This window comes from Eumetopias jubatus, unplaced genomic scaffold (genome assembly GCF_037043125.1).
Source record: "Eumetopias jubatus isolate StellerSeaLion01/CBP00866 unplaced genomic scaffold, mEumJub1_p1.0 scaffold_4, whole genome shotgun sequence".
NCBI classification, from domain to species: Eukaryota; Metazoa; Chordata; class Mammalia; order Carnivora; family Otariidae; genus Eumetopias; species Eumetopias jubatus.
The window spans coordinates 66,066,609-66,091,183 of NW_028274810.1; the positions used below are offsets into that span (position 1 = coordinate 66,066,609).

Below are 24,575 nucleotides of genomic sequence, written 5' to 3' on the forward strand. Positions count from 1 at the left end.
ATGGTCTATGTGGCAAACATGCAGACAGACTGGCCGGTAAAAAGAAAGGAAAGTAAGTGGGCAGATAAGCTAGTAGACAGGTAAGCAGGGACATAGGTTCTTGAGAACTGAGTAGATTGCTAGAGGCAAACACATTGACCCCGGGGAGAAGTGAGTGCTCACAGCAGAACCAAAACAATGGAGAGAGAAAAATTTCGAAGCAAACCCATACCTCCGCTGTACATTACAACCTAATACAGAGTTTGAGTATTCAAGAAACTTTATATTTTGCTTAAGATTCTCTATACAAGGGGCACCTGGGTGGCTCAGTTTTAAGCATCTGCCTTCAGCTCAGGTCATGATCCCAGGGTCCTGGGATCAAGCCCTGCATTGGGCTTCCTGCTAGGCGGGATGCCTGCTTCTCCTTCTCCCACTCCCCCTGCTTGTGTCCCCTCTCTCGCTGTCTCTCTCTGCCAAATAAATAAATAAAATCTTAAAAAAAAAAGATTATCTATAGAAGAGGTCAGAGTCTTTTATAATGTTTACAAAAAGTTTCCATTGAAAGTGGTAGATAAAATGTTGGCACCCGAAGAACAAAACTTTAGTTCTTCTAGCAAATTTTCTTTTGCAAAATAAAATCTGATGATGCTGGATAAATGTTACAAATATATTTTAATGTAATTATCCAAGCATTTTCTAAAGGACCTATTGTGTCCCAAGCTCAGGACTGGGTGTTGAGGAAGGCACAACTTTTACCTTCAAGGCTAAAAATATTTCTCTTTATCTTTGATGTTATATATCTTTGTATACATATACACGTGTACAGATTCTGTTTCAAGTAGTTTTTATTGAGCACTTACAATGTGCCTGACATTGTGTTGCATGCTATTTTATTTAATTCTCCCAGAGACTCAATGAGTTAGGTAACTGCTTTCTATAGACAAAGAAACTCAATCTCAGCGAAGTTAAAGATACTCCTAAAGCTAGTGGTGGAGATGAGACCCTAGCCCAGGCTTTGGATTTGAGCTCCATCACAAGCTAGACATGGTAGGAGGTGCAATGTGGAGATAAGTTCATTTGACATAGGAATCGTGGTTATGTGGCCTCCTTGGTTTTTCTCTCTACAGACTTGGATATGATTATGTGCTTATATCAGCTAGATGTACAAGGTTTCCAAACTCCCGTTACTTTTTGTTGATTGGATCTCTGGGGACATAAAATATTTGACCAATTTGAAGGACAAACTTATCAGAGGAAAAAAGATAGTAGCATCCAACCTTAGTTGATACGCAGGTCTCTTGCTCTCAGTTAATAAGAGCTCTCCTTGAGCTGGCCCCTATTTACTTTCCTCTCCTCTTCCCTGAAAACTATACAGTACTGTTTGCATTTCCCTTGAAACACCATCCTCTTTGATGCCTCTGGGTCTTTTCATGTGCAAGTTATTCCATTTAGAACACCCACTCCTCACCTTTTCTGCCTTTTCAATTCTTACTTCTTCAGGCTTGCCTTCTCTGAAGTCCACCCTGTCTTTGGAGGGCAGACAGTGCTTTTCTGAATTTCACTGTCCTTGGACTTCCTTCTATCACTGTCCTTACCACACTGTGTTGTAACTCTCTACTAGTCTGTCTCTTCCACCAGACTCTGAGCTTTCTGAAGCTCATAGGTCCCTAAAGGGAACTTGTCAGATTCATGTCTGTGTGCCTAGTGCCTTGCACAAAGTGAATATTCAAGAAATATTTGTTGAATGAAGGAACAATGAACCCAGAGCCAGGGTGCAGAAGAACTGGGTTCTAATCTCAGCTCTGCAGCTGACAACTTTGTGTCTGTAAGCAAGTCACTTCCTTCTCCAGGCTTCAGTTTCCCTGCCTGTAATATGAGGAGGTCAGACGAAATGACCACTAAGAGTCATTTGGCTTGAGACTTCTGCGATGTTTAGATGTTATGATGCTAAGAAGAAAAGTCTAAAACATTAAAGTTGAACTTTATTAACCATGTGACACTGCTCTCCTAAAAAGAAAGGCCCCTTGTTTTGGAACATCTTCAATTGTGTCAGGTTTGATTTGTATCAATACTGTTCACTCAGAAAAATAATTACTCGTAAGAAGTTCTGAGTTCTGCCCTAACCTTTCTTACCATGGAGTTCAAGATTAAAGTTGTACAACTGTTTCTACATACTTGTTAAATTGAATGAACATTTGTCAAGTGGATTAACAAATGAGTCAATCTTATTTGTAAAGCTGAGAATCTTATGGCATAGGCAAAAGGCAAGGTCATACATACATCCACTTAGTCATTCAACAAATATTTTGGCAATTAACTCTGTGTGAGATACTGGGACACAATGGTAAGTAAAATAGCTATGGAACCTACCGGTCTGGTGGTGTCTGGGGAAGACAGACATTACTCAAATTGTATGCAAATAATTTTATTAATTACAAACTGTAAAGGACTATGTCTCTTACCTTTGCTGTGCACTCTTTAGGTTATAAAGGGCTTTTCACACACTTTACCTCATGGGAAGCCATATAGCATAAGGGTTAAAAGTAAAGATTTTAGTGTTGTATAGGCCTGGGTCTGAATCTGGCTTGCCTACTTACTTACAAACTGGGCTCTTGGACAAGTTTCTAAGCTTCACTTTTCTCATCTTTTGAATGGGGGAAAAATAGCACATTCGTCACAGAGCTGTCATGAGAATGCAATGAGCTAATGCATGGGAAGCACTCAGCACAATGCTTGACATATGGTTGCTGAACAGTGGCTGTTAGTATGATTATACAATTTTTTGTTCTTCATAGCACTTTTCCCTGTATCTCCCTCTTATTCCAGAAGAAAGGCCGGGTCTGAAATCAGACGGGTTCACATCTCAGATCCACCACTTACTAAATACAAAATGAAACTAATAGTATCTTTTCATAGCATTATCCATCGGAGTAAATGAGGAGAAATTTTTAAGGGACCCACACGAAGGCCAAACATATAACAGCTCTTTTGACTTTGGTAACAATCCTTATCCTTCATGGGACGAACTGTGGTCAGGGAAGTAGTAATCACTCCAGTCTAACCACAGCAATGTTAGATGGGAAGGAGCTCTTGGGGCCCCACCACCAGGAGTAGTGGGTGAGGTGGTCACTGAGATGTCTTGGCCTGCCTAACACTGAGATCTTGGGAGAGATAGGGGAAGACTGGGGAAAGCAAACCCACCCCCTGGGCCCCATGGGGGAGGTAGTTGAGTTGTCAGGCTTGAGTCACAGGAGCTGACAGGACCACATATCCAGGTCTTCCTGGATATGCGTTGAAGTAGGGTTTTCAGGGGCAGAGCTAAGGCAATAACCCTAGATATTGGGTAGTGGAATTTAAGAAATATCCATTCAGCTGTGGGGAGAGATGAAATGAAGGCTACACCCCAAGGCTTCTTCCATCTCAAGCTTCCAAATTGCCCTGTGACTCTTGGACCCCCATGGGACCGGGAAGTGGGAGTCAGCATAAAATCAGAAAGAATGAGGCATAAAATCAGAAAGGCACTGAATGTTTGGATGGAGTGCCAGGTCCCAAAAAGAATGCCTCTTTGTCTGTATGCCATCTATGCCAAAGCAGAACAAATTTGTCAGCATCTTCTCAAAACTGAAAGGGAGAGTCTAAAAAGTTTAAGGAATAAAAAAGGGCAAATGGAAATTGATTATTTAATATCATCATTACTAATTCAAGAAGTATAAAATGGTATTACTAATCTCTTTACTTGAGATGAAGTGATTTTATTATTTTATCTTATTAGACATAAATATGTATAAGGGCTTTTTTCCCCTAACCATATTTTTTCTGTCTATTTTTAAGAGAATACCTCACGCCTTTCAACCATATATTGCCATGGTGGTTTTTAGGACTTCACTCCTACAGAGGAGGGTAGGTGGAGCCTTAATGTATAAGTGACTCAAATATTTGGTAGTCAAGCCATTCCACATGGTAGGGCACAAATGGTAGAGTTTAGGCATCAAATAGTGAAGGGGATTTCAGAAATATCAGAGTTATCCCATGATATTCCCTTACTGTTCCTGCAGGCTTGGTCAGCCTTAGCGCATCTTACTGTCTTTAAGAAAACACAAATCAGGGGCGCCTGGGTGGCTCATTTGCTAAGAGTCTGCCTTCGGCTCAGGTCATGATCCCAGAGTCCTGGGATCAAGCCCCGCATCGGGCTCCCTGCTCGGCGGGAAGCCTGCTTCTCCCTCTCCCACTCCCCCTGCTTGTGTTCCCTCTCTCGCTCTCTCTCTCTCTGTCAAATAAATAAATAAATAACATCTTTAAAAAAAAAAAGAAAACACAAATCATTCTATATGTTCCTTAATTCTTTACCCCATGGATGGATGGAAAAAGTGACGGGTGGAATCTAAATTTAGGATGGATTATGGTAATTTCAGTTTACCACAGGAAAATTTTACAGAGACAAAGGAAAGGATAAAGGTAAATGCTGGAATTCAGGAATATACTAATTGACTGGAAAAAAGTTCTGACTTTTATACAATTGTTTTTACACATGTTATCAATTCATTTCTCTTCATTAGAATAAAAAAAAGTAGTAGATGGAAAAGAATGAATTGTCCACAAAAATAATAATGTCTATTTATTAAATAACAGGTATTCAGGGGCACCTAGGTGGCTCAGTTGGTTAAGCGTCTGCCTTTGGCTGAGGTCACGATCCCAGGGTCCTGCTCAGCAGAGAGCCTGCTTCTCCCTCTTCCTGCCACTCCCCCTGCTTGTGCTCTCTCAAGTAAATAAATAAAATCTTTAAATAACAGGTATTCAAAACTAAACTCTTAGACCCATTATCCCCATTAATCTTCCTAACAACTTCATGAGATGGTTACTATTATGTTCCCAGTTTTGCAGAGGGGCCCCCAGAAAGGATGGGTAATTTGCCCAAAGCTATATACTCAGCTAGTGAGAGGCAGATCTGAGATTGGATTCTAGGTCTGGCTCCAGGACTGTGTTCATTACTGCCGGACTAGCCTGCTTTTCCCCCACCCTGGGATTTTTTATATAACACTGTACTTGAAACAAGGAAAAGCACTGTATAACCTCCAAATGTTGCTTTCCCCTAGAGCAGCTTGATACAAAGGAGAGTGGAGCAGACAGACCTAAGGCTAACTCCCATGACTCACTAGCTGCATAATTTGGCAAGTCTTTTCACTTCTCTGAGCCTTGATATTAGATGGAGATGATAATCATCAACTGCCATGTTCATCAGACAGGGCTGCTAGAAGAGCCAAATAATGTAATGAGGGAAGGGAGAGCTCTGAGGACAAGGTCTACAGGCAAGGTTTTCTTTCTTTCTTTATTTTTTTTGTCTGAGAAAGCTTTTATCCTATAAATAGAATCCATTGATTGTCCCCAGGAGTAACTTACCATCTTCTCTCTCCTGGCTACTGTTATGAATCTCATTTTCATGTTTATTGAAGGACAGAATTACAAACTGGCTTGAGCATTTAGAATCTCATTTAAATCCACTCTGGAAAATTGTTTCCAAAGGAGAGAGAATTGCAGACAGAGTGACTCGTGGGGTGTCAGCTTCTTGGTGGTTCTGGGAGTAGTCTGCATAGCCACCCATTTCCCCTCAATTTGATTTCTTCTGTGTTGCTCCTCATATCTCATCCCGCTCAAGTTCATTAGGTTCCCCTTGGTTGTCTAGAAGGGCTCTTGGGTACAAATGAGGCTCAGTAATGGACTGAGATTGGACTACATAGCAGGATCTGGTAGAGCCGAGATTCTGCTTATGGTCTTCTGCTTATGGGTTCAGTGTTCTTTTTCTTGGGCCCACTCCCTTTCCCTGCAGTCTTCCCTAGCTACTCTAGCCTCATGTGAGGTCTTCGGGGGAAGTAAGCATACTCTTTAAACTACAGACAGTTCCTAATGCAACAACAGACATGAAAGTGTTTAGCGCTTAGCACTGGTGTGCAGTAAGCACTTCAGAGACAGCTGAATCAGGAGCTGTGCTTCTTCTGTGCAATTTAACACTTATTTATTGAACACTTCTATGCCAGGCCTTGGCCTAGATGCTAGGAACATAAAGATGACCCTGCTCTTCAGGAGCTTAAAAACTATTCAAAGAGACTGAAATAAACCTCTTTGCAATCTAGTGTGACCCAGGGAAGTACAGAGAGCTATGGAATCATGGAAGAAGGATCTTCTCTAAGCATGAATAATGATAGCCCTTTGCATTTTATGTTGGCAGTTTACAAAGTGCTTCTCACAGCTCTTACCCATTTGATTTTCATGGAATCCCTATGAGGTAGGAATAATTATCCACATTTTCTGATGAGGCAACTGAGGCTCAGAGAGTTAAAGTGACAGACAAAGTCATAACCAGTAAGCTGGATAGCAGCATGCAGCATGGAATAATGGAAAGACCGCTGACTTTGAAGTCAGGAGACTTATCTTCTGTGTCTGCCATTTGTGACGATGTGATCTTGGATAATTTTCCTTCTCTGGGGCTTAGTTCCCTCATCTATAAGGTAATGTACTTAGACTAGAAATGTTCTGTGAGTCTCGGGATAAACAAGGCCTTGTTTTGTAAGCTGCAGAACAGTATTTAACCATCTTGAAAATCAAAGGCAGAATGGTATAAGGGGGAGAAACATGGATTAAAATCCCAGTTTAGTTCCTTATTTGCCATGTGGGCCTAGGCATGTCACTCCACCTCCTTATAACTCAGACTCCTAATTTGTAGAGATAATACCCATTTTGCAGAATTCTTCTGAGGCTTGAATAAGGTAATGTGTCCAGCATAGCACCTGGCACATAGTAGGTGTGTAAGAAAGTACCAAAGATTGGTGAGACCGAGTACTGGGTCTGGCTGTTCTTTGAGATTTAAGCCTAAAGATTCTGGTTCTCTGCTCCCAGGTCTCCAGACCAGTGAAAATGCCAAGTTTTGTGTCCTTTCATCCAGGTTTATGCCATTCAGCAATGAGAATGAGACCTTGGTGGTTCAGTTTTCAGTAAAACATGAGCAAGGCATCGACTGTGGTGGCGGGTATGTGAAACTCTTTCCTGACACCCTGAACCAGGAGGATGTGCATTCAGAATCCGAGTATTACATCAAGTTTATAAGCTTTCTGATAGCAGTCAGTATAAGCCCCATGAGGTCTTAATGAGAGCCACTGTAATTGTTGAAGAGACTCAGATTCACCTGAAACAGGAAATTTCTAATTCACCTTCCTATGCAGTAAAATTCTGCAACAACCTGAAAATAAAGCACTTTATTTTTTTTTAAGATTTTATTTATTTATTTGACAGAGAGAGACACAGCAAGAGAGGGAACACAAGCAGGGGGAGTGGGAGAGGGAGAAGCAGGCTTCCTGCTGAGCAGGGAGCCCGATGCGGGGCTCGATCCCAGGACCCTGGGATCATGACCTGAGCCAAAGGCAGACGCTCAACGACTGAGCCACCCAGCCATCCTGAAAATAAAGCACTTTAAACCTAAGTGTCAGTATAAGTAAACCAAAGAGGTAGAGAGCCACATGGCATTAACAAGGCTGTAGTACAGAGAGACATTCCCCAGTTCTCAAAAAGGGAGAAAGGAACCAGAAACTGTGTAGACACTCTCAGAATGTACCTACTACAGTAGGCTTTGTGCTCAGAAGGAGGTTCCAGCCCTTGATGAGGGAAGGCACAGAAGGTCAGGGAAATCACCTTTATCTAGCATTTATAATGAGTCCAGAGTATTGCATCTCTAACCTCACTATGTCACTAGGCCTCCTCAGGGCAGTCTAGCTCTTACTTCACTCCAACCTTGAACGGTGGTTGAGATTTAAAAAACCAACAAACAACAAAAACTAACCCAACTCCCAAAGCACTGATGAAGAATGTGAATTTTACTGAATGTTTTTATGCAAAGTCAGAGGAAAGTGTTGCACCACATTTTGTTACAGCAAAAATTTCCTTAAAATTCTCCTTAAACATTTCTTTCTTTTCCTAGGGAGTTTCAGATCTCTTGCTTCAAGCCCTTACCAAAATCCTCCTCTTCAGCTTTTTTTCCTTTTTCTGTGTGCACTCCCTCCTCCCAACTCTTTCTCTCTCATCTTTCAATCTCATCCATGCATAGAATGATATAGCACTCTGGGGCCCTAAATGCTTAAATGCCCCCACAGTGCTAATATTGTTGCCCATCTCTATTCTCTTCAGAATCCACCCTCATCACAAGGAGTTTATATGTGTGTATGTGCGAGGTGGTTGTAGTAGGGAAATTGAAAATAAATTTTCAAATGTGATTTTTTTTCACATGAATATTATTTTTTCAATGGTCAAACAATCAAACCATTTTCAGCTGTTATCAGGTCCATTTTACAGATGAGGAAACAGGCAAGAAATTTGCCCAAGATGAGTAAGTGGGAAGCCAGAATTTGAACCCCATCCATTTGGCTTAAAGCCTGTACTTTTTCTATTCCACACTTTTGCCTTCTATTTGGTGGGGACACAGGCAATGTGAATTGTTTTTTAAAAGGCAGAATGAAAGACATACTTTTAAAAAGATACTGGTGAGGAGCTATGAGACCACAAAAGATGCATGACTCAGTCCAACTGGGGGCTTTTTGGAGGGGGTATTAATTGTTCTTTGAAGAATGAGTTATATTTTAACAGGCAGAGAAGGAGGTGGAGGGAATATAATGAAGACAGAGGAAGCTGTGCAAAACCTCAGAGGCATGAAATAGAAATGCAAGTAGAAAAATGATGAGACCAGTATGGTTAGAGCACCTTGTGTGTGTGTGTATGTGTGTGTGTTTAGGATAGCCAGAGAGCAATAACATGGGAAATGAGGTTGAAAAACTAGGTTAAAACCTATTCTCGGACCTTTGTCACATTAAGCTCTCTAGGCTCAGAGCCACCGATCAACAATTGCCTCTAAAGTTTTCACAAAGCAGAAAGAACCCCAGGCTCTGTTTCTCGGTAGGCTTGGGCTGAATCCCAGCAATGCTACTTATTAGCACTTTGACCTTGGGCGAATGGCTTAACTTTTCTGAGCCACAACTTTCCCAGCTAAAGGTGGAGATAGTAACAGCTGCTTGTTTCGAGAACTAAATGATTTGGTATAAGGTACCTGGCACAGGAGGGGCTTTCTGATTGGGTTTGGTCAATTGAAGCCTTGGCAGGAGATCAGAGGGAGGCAAGAAAGCTGTGTCTCTCAACTGAAAGGCACAGCCTCCCTCCTGGCCACGCTCCCGACAGGACTTTTTTTCTTCCAGGCTCTGGTAACTACTCTTGCTCCTTGCAAGGATAGGGGTAGGAAGAGCCCTACTGTTGCTAGTTGACAGCACAGCACTATTCCTTATGTCTTCTCAATGTCCTGCCCCCTTCTTTGTAAATAGTTCCTTTATTAAATTCCCCTCAAGGAATCCTAAATTAGAGTGTGCTATTTATTTCTTGCTGGACCCTGATTAATACATAGGCTATGTCTGTCTTAGCCTCAGACCAGGCAAACTGCCTAAAAATGGTATAAAATCACGCATTAGGATTTAATTTCTAGGCCCTGATATCTGTGGCTTTGGCAACAACAAAATACAGGTCATCCTTTGCTACCAAGGGAAATACCATGAGAACAAAAAGACCATCAAATGCAGGGTGAGTATGTGGGCTGGTCCTCAGCCTGGGGGAGAAGGATAAGCATTTTATATATGTTATCTCACTTGATCCTTACAAGAATCCTATAAATTAAATACCATCAGAAAATAGATATAGAGGGGCACCTGGGTGGCTCAGTCGTTAAGCATCTGCCTTTGGCTCAGGTCATGATCCCAGGGTGCTGGGATCGAGCCCCACATCGGGCTCCCTGCTCGGCAGGAAGCCTGCTTCTCCCTCTCCCGCTCCCCCTGCTTGTGTTCCCTCTCTCGCTGTCTCTCTCTCTCTGTCAAATAAATAAAATCTTAAAAAAAATAGATATAGAGAAGTGCTATAAATTACAGAAGTTCACATAGGAGCAGTTTCTAAAAGGCCCGGAAGTCAGATAAGGTCCCCCCTTGGAAGAATGTTTGGCATGGTCTAGTTGCCCACTACTAGATATTGAAGGGATGGGGGAGATGGGGAGTGCTGGGCTTAAATATGGGTGATGGGTATCTTAGTAACATCCGGTTAGAGAGATCTAGGTTGGTTGGAGGATAGCAGCTGGATTTTATTAACAACTCAACAGGCATTCCCCAATGCCAACTTTGTGTTGGGCCTTGGGCTGGGGATAGAGTGAGCCAGACATGGCCCCTGACCACACAGAACTCACAGTCCAGTGAAGGTACAAATCAAAAAAAGGAGAGGACTACTTAGTATGCTGAGGGTCTGGGGAAGCACAGAAGAAGCCCCCTACATAACCTGGAGGCTCAGGAAATGCTTCTTAGAGGATTTCCCTGTGCTGAGTTTTGAAAGATGAGCATGAATTGGTTTTGTGAAAGAGTGACAATTTTAGGGAGGATTTAACTCCTGGAAGAGGTAATCACATGAAAAAAGTCAAGAAAACTTGAGAAATTTGCAAGAAATTTGGCACAACTAGAGTGCCAGAGAGGGGCAGGAACTGAGTCTAGAAAAGCCCATAGGATTTGCGTCATTGAAGAACTTGTATTCAGGCTCAAGGCCTTTGTTAGCAGGACTGTACATGCAGGGGCTCCCTGAGGTCCTCCTCTGGGGTAGGCCTTGTGCTGGAAGCTGCAGACACAACAAATGAGTCAGACATGACCTCTCCCATCGAGAAGCTTACAATCTAGGGGAGAGACAGAAAAACAGACAAGATCAGAAAATGAACAGAGCCGCGATGGAAGAAGGGTAGGGGCTAGGAGAAACCAAAGGAGTGTGTACTTAGGAGAATGAGATCCAGAGTCTCTATTTGGGTTAACCACTGAAATGGGATGAGGGATGTGGTGAAATATGTTTGTGGATATGTGGGGGGTGGCATTTAGGAACTGTTTTTGGTGGTGCATTTAATGCTTGAGGTCCAAAGATGTCCAATATGGGCTGAAATATTCCCCATCCCCTTTCTAGATCAATAAAGACATTTACCTATACGCTCTGATCATTTGCCCCAATGCTACTTATGAGGTCAAAATCAACAACTAGCAAGTGGCAGCTGGGGGTCTGGAGGATGACTGGGACTTCCTACCTCCCAGGAAGATAAAAGACCTCTGTGCCTGGAAACCAAGGAAATGGGATGAATGTCTGCAAATAGAGGATCCTGAAGATAAGAAGCCTGAGATTAGACAGTGTTTGTCAGGGAAGCAGGTGGAGAGGTCAGCTATGGGGATGGGAAAAAAAGTCTGAGGAATAGAAGCAGAAACTGGGGCATTAATCCCTCAAGGAGATGTCCAGCTAAATATTGGTATCCAAAGAGGTGTGGAGGAAAGAGGAAAGTAAGTCACATTGGTTGAGACATTATTGATCCTTCTGGCAGCCTCTGTGAACAATGTGCCCTGATCTCTGTTATGAATAGGGAAACTGACACTTAGAAAATGAAGTGACTTGCCAACTACAAATACGTTAGCACCAGCCTTTGAACCTGAATCTCTGATTCCAGAGTTATTGATATGGGGAGTGTGTGGAGTATATTCACTGATTTATTATCATTCACTGGGAAGCTCTACTACATATAGCTATGGATAGGACAATCCAGGGATTGAGAATCCTCCTGGGATTCAGAATCTTTCTCTCAGAAGGCTTTTTCTCTCCTGTATTGGGTTTGTTTACAGAATCTTGAGCTGGGCTTTCATAGGGGTAAGGACAGGAGGGTGGTAGGGTTAAGGAGCCAGGTCTAGCCTGATTATATGGATCCCAGTTTCATCCCAGCCCACTCACCTGTCCTCAAGGAGGAACATTTTGTTTTAGGACTGGGAGGACTTTGAATACATCCCAAACAGAAACGTCAAGAAGCCAGAGGACTGGAATGAGGCAATGGATAGGGAGTAGGAAGGACCTCTGATACCAAACCTGAAGTATAAGGTGAGGGGGGCCTCTCCTTGCAATGGGTATGAGAAATAAGACAGAAGAGATGTAAGATTTAATTTATAGAAAAGAAACTCTGAGATCCTGTGGTCTTCTCTCACCACGCCCCACCACCCACTGCCCATAAGACTGCAGCCTCATCTGGGCCCTGCTCTCAGGGCTGTGCCTTCCTGGGTCAGGGTGGTCTGGTAGAGGTCGATGCTGGAAGGGGCAGGTCCAGGAAGAGCTAGACAAGCGGTTTGTCCAGAGTGGTAGAAAGCAGCTAAAGGAACATGGTCAAAACAGGAAATGGGTCTGGGGTCAGGAAGCAGAAATCTTAGCACTGATCCTGAAAGGGAAAAGTGGGACATGAATGAACCAAAGGTGTCAGGGGTGGGGATGGGGAACTTCTCCTTAAGGACTAACTCCTGACCTCCTATCAGAAGTGAGAAGAAACTAAAGAAATCAGCTATCAAATGGTCCAGAGATAAAACTGACACCAGCATGATTTTATTTGGCCACAGTTTCCTGTGTTACATATCAGGAAGAGAATGGCCCCAAGTGCCAAAGTCCTTAAATGGTGTTCCCTGTGAAGCTACATTTTCTTAATTTCATGAAGAACTTAGGCACAGAGATGGGACCAGGCTCAGAATGGGTTTCTGTCACCCTGTTCAGCTCCCTCTAGGTAGAAAGGAGAACTTGGAGAAGTCTCATGCATTAGCTCAAAAAAACAGAAAGAAACTACAGGAATCCTGCTCTGGTATACAACGTCTTTGTAAATTGATTGGTCTTATGGGAAAATACTGATGCCGTGTTCACTCTTCGGTTCTTTGTTTAGGGACAATGGAAATCTCAGATCATTGACAATCCCAATTACCAGGGGGAGTGGATTCATCCAGAAATAGACAAACCTAAATGTAAGCCTGACCTCACCATTTGTCACTATTAGAACATCAGAGTTCTTGGCCTGGACCTTTGGCAGGTAAAGTTCTCTGGGCTCAGAGCCACTGATCACAGTCCCCCTAAAGTTTTCATAAAGTGGAGTTGCAGGCTAGAAATCACAAGACTTGAATGAGTCTTGATCTTTCTAAGCCTCAAACTGCTCATCTTTAAAATGGGACTAATTATATTTGTCCTGATAACAACAATAGCTAAAATGTACTGAGTCCCTACCATGTACCAAGTACCATATTAGAGACTTTGCAAATACTAGTTGATTCTCACTATGAAATCTCCTATTTCTAAATGTAATAATAATAATAAACTGAGGTTCAGAAAAGATAAATAATTTGCTCAAAGACACATTTGGTGAAAAGAAAAGCTGAGATTTGAGCATAGGTCTTTCTGAGGCCAGATTCAGGCTTCCAGTACTTTATATTGCCTTGCTGGTCCCGCATGATTCTTGGGGCTGATTTTGTGCAAAGGGAATCATCAGAGATGTGGTGAAATTTTGAAATATTAAAATCCCCAGGGGCACCTGGGTGGCTCATTTGGTTAGGCAGTCGACTCTTGTTTTTGGCTCAGGTCATGATCTCTAGGTCCTGGAAAGGAGCCCGGCTCAGGCTCCCCACTCAGTGGGGAATCTGCCTCAGGATTTTCTCTCTCTGCCCCTCCTGCTCCTCTCTCTCTCTAAAATAAATAAAATCTTTAAATTAATAAAATCCCCAGACAGACGTCAGATGTGATTGACCCAAGCCATGATGGCAATTCTTTAAAAAAAATTTTTTTAAAGATTTATTGATTTATTTGAGAGAGAGAGAGAGAGTGAGAGAGAGTACAGAGAGGGGCAGAGGCAGAGGGAGGACGAGAATCTCAAACAGACTCCCTGCTGAGTGTGGAGCCTGAAGCAGGGCTCTATCTCATGACCCTGAGATCATGACCTGAGCCAAAATCAAGAGTCAGATGCTCAACTGACTGAGCCGCCCAGGGGACCCATGATGGCAATTCTTGACCTAGCCTTTCTCTCTCTTCCAATCATCTTTCCTGGCTCTGGTTGGAAGGGAAAGAGAGGGGCTCAGATACTCAGGCCTTCACAGAGTTGTTCTCTCTCTCTCTCTCTCTCTGTCTCTCTCTCCCCTGAGACCTGTTATTGAAGATGGGAAGGATTCTTTCCCAACTCAGGGGAGAAGAGCGCACCTCAAGTGCTGGCCCTAGAATGAAGGTCTTAGCCCAGAAGGCCTCTGAAAGACTACAATCTATACAAAAAACAAACAAAAACAAAACCCCTGCAATCTACATAGCCTTGGAATTCCCTTGGAGAGTAAGGGAATTCACTTTTGTTAAACACAGGCCTGGGATCAATGCTTTACCTATGTTACCTCCCTTAATTCTCATAACTCTGTAAAATAAGTACTATTGTCTCTTATTATCCCATTTTACATTTGACAGAATTGAGACTCAGAAATGGCAAGCGATGCACCCAAGAGCACACAGCTAGTGCATGGTAGAGACAGGAATCAAAGGTCTGTCAGCCTTTATTTACTACTATACAATAGAGCCTCTAGAAACTTGTCTTTGAGTGTATCCTGGAAGATTCCATAGCCAGAGAAATCTGAATCTGGCCAGCCAGGGAAATCTGTCTATAGTACAGGGCTGCCAAAGGGCTCTTGGACAGACACCCCCTATATGAAGTTTTCTTGGTTTATTTATTTTCCACCTTCTTGGTTTCCTGGCTCAGTGAGACCAGCATAGGAGTGCAGGGAGATGATGTATATAAATTGCCACATGCACGGCAGGGGTTCAGGAGAGAAGGAGGGGAGGGAGGAAGGGAGGGAAGGAAGGAAGCAAGGAAGACATGTCCTTTCCTTCCTTTCCTATCTGAAGAATGTGGATACAGTTTGCACAAGTTCCCATTGTTATCTCTTTTTTCAGGTGTCTCTTTTTAATAAATAATAGGAACTTTCTATATCTTGTATAAATATGTGGTCATGTTAATATGCCTAATCTGACTGTTTCCTTAAAATGCATTGTAGTTTTTTTTTCACTGAAAACATTAAGGTATACATTTAAAACTGCATCTTTGTTAAAAATTTTGTACAAAATTTTAAAATGATTTGGCACTAATTGTTTTGAGTTGTAGCAACCTCTCCAAGCAGGCAAACCTTCTGTTTGAGAATTTAAACCATGCTGAAGGAATGCTTCTCACACTTTAATGTGCATATGAATCACTGGAGGATCTTATTAAAATGCAGATTCTGATCCAGCATGTCTGGGATAAAGCCTGAGAGACTACAGTTCTAAAACTCCAGCATTATCTCTTTAGATTGTTGTTTTTTTGTGACAAAGCTCTGCATCATGCTCCTATTATCCTTGCAGGCATCCTTTCCTTCTAGGTTCTAATCAGGTCTGATACTCCCAGGTCTTACTTCACTGGACACACTTAACTAACTGGATACATCCAGTTTACCACCTGGTTCCTGCACCCTATTTGAGAAGCCTAGTGACTCTCAGCATGGAGATAGGTGGGGATTCCCTCACCTGTCCTGGCCCAGCTGGGGTTTCCAGCCTTCAGAGGCTCTGTGAGCCCAGTTGTCCACCTGGTGGGACCTAGCCTAGAAAGCTGGTCAACTTTCCTGCCTGGTCCCTGACCCTTTCACCCTTTGTTCTGACTCCTGGATACACAATCCCCTTGCTTTTGTTGTTGTTGTTTTTAAGCAGAAGTAGTTGCATTGTTTGATCAGGCAGAGGCTGGGAAGAGATGGCCACAAAAAAAGAAAGTTCTTTCTCTTGGGTGCCAGGGTTGCTCCGTCAGTTAAGCGTCTGCCTTCTGTTCAGGGAATGATCCCAGGGTCCTGGGATTGAGCCGCACATTGGGCTTCCTGCTCAACAGGGAGTCTGCTTCTCCCTCTTCCCCCCCCCGCCCCCACACTTGTGATCTTGTGCTCTCTCTCAAATAAATAAATAAAATCTTAAAAAAAAAAAAAAAAGACAATTCTTTCTCTTACTTTTGGGACCTCTTATGATCTTTGAAGGAATAATGACACCAAAGGCAATATGAGCATAATGACACCAAAGGCAATGCAAAGCACATTGATATCCCTTAAGTCATATGGTCTGTGAGGCCGGAGGACTACTTACCATCTCCCTTTTACTGATGAGGGAGAAGAGAGCTCAGAGAGGTAACTTGACTTGTCAAGATGTGATAGCCAATAAAGTGCCCAAACCTACACTCTTTCCGTTTTATGATTCCAGTGGGATATACCACAGGAAACAAGTAACTTTCTGTGAACTAACTTTTCAGGCTTTACAGTGTAACCAGGTGCTTTCTTGTGCATTGTTTTCTCCTAAGAACTGTATGAAGAAAGCCGTAAGGTCTATTTTCTTCCATTTGTCAGATGAAAACATGGAGGCACAGAGAGGATGTTATGTAGACCAAGATAATTCCACTAGCAAGTTTTAGGAAGCAGAACTGGCCCTTGCGTCCTGATTTTTACTTGAATGGAGAACCATGAGTTTAGTGTGAGGGGGATGGGAATAAAGGGGCACTGAAGAGAACAGGGAAGATTAGGAATTTTTTTTGTGGGAGTAAGGAAAATGGAAGAGCCAATAAATGAGCTGTTCTCTAACCAAGACTGCTGATAACTCAAAAGAGGGAAAAAAATTGCAAAGGTAAAAAATCTCTTAAAGTTGTACAAGGAATTATTAAAACCAGATAAAAAATGGCTCAGAGCAAATAACAATCTCTATTCAAAGCAGCTATTTTGTTATTTGTTCTGTTGGGGGCAGGGTTGGTGGGATGATACAAGCCAAATAAAAGTCTTCTCATCAAAACAAAACAAAACAAAACTTTTCAAACCTTGGAGGAGGGACACATGATAACTCATGTTGCAAACTTTCTTTGGGTCACACAACTGCTCCCACACAATTAACTAACACACTGCTAAAGTAAAGAAATACAGAATGGCCCTCTTTTTGCTCCTTCTGAAACGGATCCAGATATTGAAAAGTTATGATAATTATTGCCATTTACTGAGTGACTATTATCTACCAGACACTGTGCTTTACATATATTATTCCTAATTCTTATGCTAACACTGCAAGGGAGTTATTCTCAATATTTTACTTATGAGGGAAGAGGCTCAGGGGAGTTGAGTAATTTGCCCAAAGTCATACAGCTAGTATGTGGTTGAACTGGTCTGTCTGACTCCATGACTCATGCTCACTGTATTCTGTTCCTTTATCATTAAATTAACACACACTGGACTTATATATATGCCATTGACTTAGTTCATCTTTTCCTTTAATTGTAAATACTAAATATATTATTTTAAGAAAACAGAGAAATATGGTAGAGAATCTAAATTTTGCTCATACTTCTTGTCAAAACTTTTTCTTATGTTCTCTTCATTTTTCTGATTACATTAAAGAGAGAATCTTTAAAAGGGCATCTCCAAGTGGCATCAAAGGTAGGTCCCATCAGTATGAGCTGGGGCAAGAGCCACTGGGCAGCAATTTGGAGCCTAGCAAAGTGATGAAAATTTCTTCATAATAGTGGTCAGAGGTTTGAGGAAAACAAATCTTGGGAACTAGTAAATTAACTTTCTTCTAGAGTGGATCAGCTAAGGTGGTACAACATTTTGGACCCTCTGTATTATTAATCACCTTTGTATTCCCTCATTCTGCCTCAATTATTGATTAAAATCTCTGGGCCCATGGCCTTTGAATTTGCACTTAGCAAGTGAATTTTTAAGCCCTTCAACCTCATTCTAATCCCACTGTTCTCATTTCAACAGGTAAAATCAGGTAGCATCTTTGACAATTACCTTCTTACAAATGATGAAGAGTTTGCTGAAGAGGTTGGAAATAAGACCTGAAATAAGAAAAGTAAGGTATTGCCCCACTCTGAATTCCAGATGTCTGACTCCTCAGTTGTGCAGTGTTCTTTACATTTGCAAAAGCAGCCTAATAGTCATTATCTCATTTGCTGGTCACATGTTCCTGAGAGGAGGGATAAGTAAGGAAACATACATATAACAACTTTGTACTTGAGCACTTTCCAAAAGTTATCCCACTTAGCCCTCAAAATCACCTAACGAGACAGATATTATTCCCATTTTTCAGATCTGGGAACTGAGATTCAGAGAGTATATATAAACTGCCCAAGGTCATGCACAGCCTTAAACTTGTTGAATTAGAAGTCACACTCCTTCTGTGTCATGCTCCCTGCTCACAGTGTGGTGATCTAGAAGGCGGCTGCAGAGCCTATATCTAATGCATGCCTTGGAGAAAGAAGGAAGGTGTTGGTGGTGTTCACCAGCTTTCCTGTTCTCCTAGAACTATTTTATGGGTGGAGTAATAATTGGGACAATGGCTTCATGACTCCCTGGTTCTGCAGGAAGTTCCATTCAAGCAGGTTTGTGGCCAGTGGCAGGTCTGATTACCTAGTAGGCAGATTAAGCTCATGCTTAGAATACCAGCAAAGCACAAGCACCCAAAAAAACCTTTTTGAGAGACTTTTGTACTTGTTATTTCCAAAGAAGCATGGCAGTAGTCATCATGGAAAAATAAAACTCTATGAAGCCTTTTTATACTTTTTAGTCTGGTTTTGTTTTGTTTTTACTCTGGGGTTATCATCTAATATTGTTTTGTTGAGGCAATGTTACATATTGGTTGAGGATGAATTTTATTTTATTTTAATTTTTTTAGAGAAAAAAATTCTTTATTGAAAAATAAAAGGAAACTAATTCTAACCCAGTGAAATTTACAGATCAAGGGAATTCAGTGCTTATTTATATACTACATCAGAAAAGCTGCTGTCTGACATGAAACATTACCAAAGATTAAAAATGATATTGCTAAATATAAATCTTTTAAAGAATGATTGGTACACAGTTATATGATCTATAGTGAATTCCAGTTTCAGTAAGAGCAAGAGCGTGAATTTTAGAGTTAGATTGCTGAGGTTCAAATCCAGGCTCCATCACTTACTAGCTGTATGACTTTGCACAAGTTATTTAACCTTTCTGATCTTCAGTTTTCTCATCTATAATTTGAGAATGATGATAGCAACTCTCTTATAAGTTCTTGGCATACAGTAAGTGCTCAATGTATGGTACCCATTGTTATTAAACCATACATTCACTCAACAAATATTTATTGAATGCACTGTTATAGGTCCTGAAGATCTATCAGTGAAATAAAACAGAAGTTTCTGTCCTCATGGGGCTTACACTCAGTTAGGAAAGACTAACAAGAAAAATATAAATAAGTCAATACCATATGTGTGAGATAAGCTATGGAGAACAATAAAGCAATAGAGAAGGCTATGATCATGAGGTTTTTGCTCTTTTATTATAGGGGTGGTCAGGAGAGGCTTCATTGAGTAAACAACATCTAAGAGACTTGGAGGAAGGAGCCAAGCAGGTATCTGGGGAAGAAAACCCAGGTAGAAAGAATAGCAAATGCGAAGTCACCCAAGTAGAAGCATAACTTGCTTACTCAGGAGTAAGAAGCCCAGTGTGATTAGACCTGAGTGAGAGAGAATGAGAGTAGTTAGGTCCATATCCCTGAGTAAAGTGGGGAACCACAGGAAACATGTTTAGCAAAGGAGTGATATGAACTGGCTCACAGTTTAAAATATTACTCTGGCTGCTATGTTGTAAAAGATGATAGGAATAAAAAAAGACTAGTGGAACAAAGGCAGAAGCAGGTGATAGTGGTGGAGGTAAAAAGAAAAGCTCAGATCCATTTTGAAGGCAAAACTCACAGGAGTGATGGAGTAGATAGGGAATATGAGTAAGAGTAAACAAGGGTGGCTCCAAGGTTTTTTACTCAAGTGACTAGAGGATGAAGTTACTGAGATAGAGAACAAAAAAATGAGCATATTTGGGGGTGGGGGTGGGGACAGAAATAAAAGACTATAATTGTTAAATGTTAAGTCACATATGATTATTAGAAATCCAAATGTCAAAGAGGCAATTGAGTATGAGACTGGTTAAGAGGTATAAATTCAGGAATCAAAATCAGCCTACAGGTAATACTGAAAGCCCCCATGAAGCTGGGTGAAATCCCCTAAGGAGTGAGTAAAGGAGATTCAAGGATAAGTTTTGGGGTACCTCGATATTTAGAGATCAAGAAGATAAAGTGGAACAAGCAAACAAGACAGAAAGAGTAGCAAGCAAGGTAGGAAAAGAACCAAGAAAGAGTAATATCCTATAGATCAAATCTAATATTTTATTTTATTTTATTTTATTTATTTTTTTAAAGGTTTTATTTATTTATTTGTCAGAGAGAGGGAGAGAGAGAGCGCGCGAGTACAGGCAGGGGGAGTGGGAGAGGGAGAAGCAGGCTCACCACCGAGCAGAGAGCCCGACACGGGACTTGATCCCAGGACCCCGGGATCATGACCCGAGCCGAAGGCAGCCGTTCAACCGACTGAGCCACCCAGGCGTCCCGCAAATCTAATATTTTAAGGGGAGAAAGAATGATCACTGGTGTCAAAAGGTCAAGAAAGATGAAGACTGAGAATAGACCACTGTTTTTAGGACATGGAGTTCATGTGACTCTGACAAGAACAGTTTCAACGGAGAGATACAGGGGAAAAAATGGATTCAAGAAAGAAAGGAAGGAGAACAACTAGAGACTCCCAGGATAGACTAGTCTTTTGAGAATTTTACTGTAAAAAAGGTAGAGAAAACAGGGTGGTAGGTAGTAGAAAATGTTGGTCAAGATTTTTTTTTAATATATATATATATATAGAGAGAGAGAGAGAGAGAGATCCTCCTGCCTACATGTATGCCAGTGGGTATGATCCAATAAAGAGAGAAATCAATATAGGAGATACAGAGGAGAATTTCTGGAGCAACATCCTTGAGAATATGAGAGTGGATGAGATCTAGTGCCCAGGAAGATGAGTTGGCTTTCCATAGGAGTATGGATATTTCTTCCATAATTGCAGATGTAAAGAATGAAAACATGAGAGTAAAAACAGGTGGGTGGGTAGATATGGTAGTGAGGGGTTTTTATCAGTGGAATTCTCTGGGAAGCAGACACCAAGATGGAGCTAGAAATGTAGGCTATTTATTGGGAATAATGTTGGGGAGAGATGAAGGGCAGAGGGTACAGAAATAGGTAGAAAAGTCTGACACCTGCGAAAGAAGGATTGGGTAAGAATTGCTGTGAGGGCAGCACAGCTCTGAGAAAGTCTCACCTACCCAACGGGGCTCCAGGGGAAATACTGCCTATAGAGGAGTTCTCTGTTAGGAATGGCCAGACCCTAGCACCCCCTCCATGCTCAGCCACTGTCTGGGGGCTGCTTTGGAATAGCATGTCCTAGGTTCAAACGCTGCAGTAGATCCCCAGGCTCTACAGCTACAAGCTAAAAGCTCACTGCACTCCTCACCACTGATTGACAGGTTCTTCTTCAAGGAAAATCCATGTGGCATAACTCCATGGCTGCCAGAGAGTATGTGGAAAATTTCTTCTGATTGTGAAATAGGAAGTGAGATTTAACAACTTAATCTGAGATTGAGAAAGATGTGTTGGAAGTTTGAGGAGAAGAAGAAGATGAGAAATAGTTATCCAAGGAGAAGTAGAGTGAATCAACCACAGAAATACAGTGGGCTCACTGGCTCACCTAACTAAGGGCTCACCTGAATTTAGTCATAATAAGTTTAAAATGAGAACAACAGGTTTGGTTTTATTGTTTTCTCTAGCTATTTTCTCCCAGGTGCAAGCATGGAGAGTTGGATTTAACTGAGTTGAGGGTTTGCTTAATTAAGGGAGAGCAAGGGAATTGAGGATGTTTATAAGAGAGTGATCACACAGAAATAAATAAAGGAGAAAAGGGAGGACACGAGCTGGTTGAGGTCTAACGAAAAATAGATAGGCTCCAAATGGCCAACAGACACATGAAAAAGTGCTCAACATCATTCGGCATCAGGGAAATCCAAATCAAAACCTCAATGAGATACCACTTCACACCATTCAGAATGGCTACAATTAACAAGTCAGGAAATGACAGATGTTGGCAAGGATACAGAGAAAGGGGAACCCTCCTACACTGTTGGTGGGAATGCAAGCTGCTGCAGCCACTCTGGAAGACAGTATGGAGGTTCCGCGAAAAGTTGAAAATAGAGCTACCCTACAGCCCAGGAATTGTACTGCTGGGTATTTACCCCAAAGATACAAATGTAGTGATCCAAAGGGGCATGTGCACCCCAATGTTTATAGCAGCAATATCCACAATAGCCAAACTATGGAAAGAGCCTAGATGTCCATCAACAGATGAATGGATAAAGAAGATGTTGTGTATATATATATATATACACACACACACACAATGGAATATTGTGCAGCCCTCAAAAAGAATGAAATCTTGCCATTTGCAACAATGTGGATGGAACTAGAGGGTATTATGCTAAGTGAAATAAGTCAATCAGAGAAAGACAAGTATCATATGATCTCACTGATATGAGGAATTTGAGAAACAAGACAGAGGATCATAGGGGAAGGGAGGGAAAAATGAAACAAGACGAAACCAGAGAGGGAGACAAACCATAAGAGACTCTTAATCTCAGGAAACAAACTGAGGGTTGCTGGAGTGGATGGGGGTGGGAAGGATGGAATGGCTGGGCATTGGACATTGGGGATGGTAGGTACTATGGTGAGCGCCATGAATTGTGTAAGACTGATGAGTCACAGACCTGCGCCCCTGAAACAAATTATACATTATATGTTAATAAAAAGAAAAATAGATAGGCTCAATGGATTGTTGTAGGTCCAGGTGGAGCTGAGGAGTTGGTGGAGTTGGTGGTCTCTGGTTACCTTTGGCAAGAGCAGTTTTGGTAAAGAAAGGAGGGTGGAGGCCGATGAGCGAGTAGAGCAGTGAGAGGGAAGTGGAGAAATAAAGTTCTTAATTGTAGCCAGTACTTTCCAGACATAAGAAAATGAAGGCCTGATTGAAAGAGAAAGTTTTTTCCTCTAATAAATGCGGGAAACACAACAAGATGTCAAGCATTTGCTCTCAGCAGGATTCTAGAAAGACCCAGCCTACTGGGCTTGCGGGTTCTCAGTCTAGCTTTATCCCCCAAAACTGGGTAAAAGACCAGTTGGCTCAGATACTCTAGGTGAAGATTAAAGCCCTAGAGGAATTTAGATTGTATCCCTTCTTTAATGACCCTTTGGGTAGAAAAATCTATGAAGTTGGCTCTAGGGGTCAAATTCTGGGACCTAGATGTACACATTAGCGAACATAGAAGGAGTCCCATTTCTGACCTATTGCAAGCTTGTACTGATCACAGGTCAAAAGCAAATTCAAAGAGTTCCATAAAGATTGTGTTACTGGATATAGTAGAAATGGGAACAGACTCAGATCCAGAAAACCTGGGTTTCTAATTCTAGTTCTACCACTCACTAGCTATATAGCTTGGGCAAGTCATTTAGTCAGTCCAAACCTCAGATCCCTTATCTAGGAAGTGGGACTAGTAACATTTACCTCATAGATGGTTGTGAGGAATAGAGATTATGTGTGTAGATTGTTTAGCACTATGCTTAGCAATGCTGTAGGCATTCAGTAAACGATTGTTGAATCTGAACCAATTTTATTTATGAACAAATTACACACACACAGAGTTCTCTCCACTGCACACATACTGAAAATTTGTATGTAAACAAATACCATCCCAGAAATCTTTAAGAGTGTGGGAAGACACCCAACATTTCTAAAGTGGGTTAACTTTGTTTATACCATTTGTAAATTATTTTGAAATTCTACATTCTAAGCAGGACAAAGAGAAGCAATGGAGGGAACTACATGAAGAAATGGAAAAAGAAAACAGGCAGGAGAAGCCAAGAAGAAAAAAGAAAAGGAGGAGGAAAGAGAAGATGACATCTGGGGAGTTGAAGAAGGGGGAAGTGAAGAGGATTCTGCTGAGGAACCAGGAAATGACAGGCAGTGGAAGGAAGATGATGCCAAAGGAGCCTTTCTGGGTAAAAATGAAGAAGCCTGTGTTGACCAGAGGGATGAACTGTAACTGGGTAAAAAAAAAAAAACCTTACACCCAGAGGCAAGTGATGTTGCTTGGAAGGAGAAATGTTCATGAGGTTAGCAGAATCTGGGGAGTAAAAGTATGTGCTCTTTTTGAACAAACTTTGGATTTGTACTTCTACTCTACCTCCTTTAGTCTGTATGACCTTGAGAAAGTCACAACACCTCCTGGGGCTTCTATTTCCTTATCAATGGAAAGGGAGTGATAATTCCTATTTCATGAGGTTGTGGTATGGACTAAATGAGCCATGTGTGTACATTGCCTGATATAACTATAGAGTGAACAAATAGTCACAATTCCTACTATCATTATCGCGGTGTTTAGGAAATTAATTGTTGGTAAATAAGCTTCTATATGAACTTGATCCTCACTTTTCATTTTATCTCAGTACATCCAGGGAATTTTATTTTGTGTAAATATCTGTATCACTAGGTATTTACTGAGTAGTTCTGATGGTTGTACTTATGGGTGATGATGTTTTCTTCTTACAGATGTATCAAACACTTAAAAACAAAATCAGACTTCCTCTTAACATAAAGAAGTTACTTTGTCAAAGTCCTTTTGCTTCTCTGCTGTTTTGTGCCCTAATTTTCAAATAATTGTTACTTGTTTGCAGGGTTGCTGGTCTTATCTTTTCTTCCCACCTGCTCACAACATCACTATCATAGG

General features: G+C 41.5%; 1 pseudogene; it reads left to right on the forward strand.

Annotated features, from left to right (window-relative positions):
• The first annotated feature begins 4,329 nt into the window (after positions 1 to 4,329).
• LOC114212086 (calreticulin-like) lies at positions 4,330 to 23,891 on the forward strand (annotated as a pseudogene).
• The last annotated feature ends 684 nt before the right edge of the window (positions 23,892 to 24,575 follow it).